Here is a 1,320-nt window from a genome sequence, read left to right on the forward strand (position 1 = left end):
CATGATGGGCGTCGGGGGGAGAACCCCATGCACTCTTTGCTGTCCCCACGGCTCCTTCTCAGAGGGGTCATGCGCAGCCACCATGGCACAACATGGCTGGACGCGGGCTGACCTCCGCAGCGTTCGTCTGCTGCTAGCCCCTTCCTTCAAATCGGGCCCTGGCCAGTGTCACTGGAGCCCCTGTCTGGAATTACAGCAGCCCCACCAATGTATATTTTAAAAGCCTCTCCTTCAATATTTAAACAGGAAGATCCCCGATGCAGCGGCAAACTGCTAACGAAGAGAGGAGCGAGTGAGTGTGGCCGACAGGGACAAGGCAGGCATTACAGTGGCACCCGTGAGCACTTACAGACCAAACCTCTTCTCCCTGGTGGCAGTTGAGAGGTTTGCACGCTGGAGAGACCTGGGATGCTTGGCCAGAGAATGGAAAAGGTACCCTGAAAGACGTCTGCCTTGCTGGGCACGTGGATGCTCCCCTAAAAACACGCAGCACTCCAGAGCTGCAGAGCTGATGGGCACGAGAGGGGAGGGTCAGAAGTTTCCCACAGGCCAGCAGCAAATTCTGTCAGTTGAGCAGAGGTGCTGGCCCCTCCCGACGATGTGTTTTCAGGCCTTTGGGCCGTGTAATCCTGCTAGCGGGGCCATTATAAGGAGCCTCCCTTGTGCATCTGCAGCCGTCTGCTTCTCCTCAGGTCGGATGGGCTCCTTCCTGCAGATCTGAAGACCCTTCCCCACCTGGGCACCCACAGGTGACCCAGTCCTGTGTGGCTCTGAGCTCTCTGCTTCCCAGAGGCAACCCAGCGCCGCGGGGGAGGTGTCCGGGAGCAGGGCAGGATCAGGCCCAGGGAGCATATCGCAAGCCCCACAAAGTCAGGTTCAGCCTGCCTTTTTTCCAAAGGTCTTCGATGCTTCCTAACTTTACTCTCCTGAGCCTTATTTAAATCAGTTGGAACCAGAAAACTGGGTCGCTTGCTGGACCCCCATAATGTAAAACTTAACGAATTTGCATTCTGTTTGCTGGAGCGGTGGAAAAAATCTCCCCTGTGGATTGCTCTAGGAGGTAGCCCCTGCAGCATGGCGCACAGCCACGCACGTCAGCCGCCTGACCTCCCAGCAGAGAACCACCTGTATTTAAATCTCTCGCCATAGCTCCTTAAGAGAAAATACCCCAGACTTCCACATACTAACACCGCTGCGTGCGTCCCCTTATGGGTAAATTCCCAAACATTTTCTCGCAATCAGGGCTCCCGCCTGAGCTCAGGGCAGGGACAAGCCCGGACCCCCCCGACGCCTCGCCGTGCTCAGCCGCCCGCCAGCGGA

The sequence above is a fragment of the Egretta garzetta genome, unplaced genomic scaffold (assembly GCF_000687185.1).
Source record: "Egretta garzetta isolate BGI_Z169 unplaced genomic scaffold, ASM68718v1 scaffold270, whole genome shotgun sequence".
Lineage (NCBI taxonomy): Eukaryota > Metazoa > Chordata > Aves > Pelecaniformes > Ardeidae > Egretta > Egretta garzetta.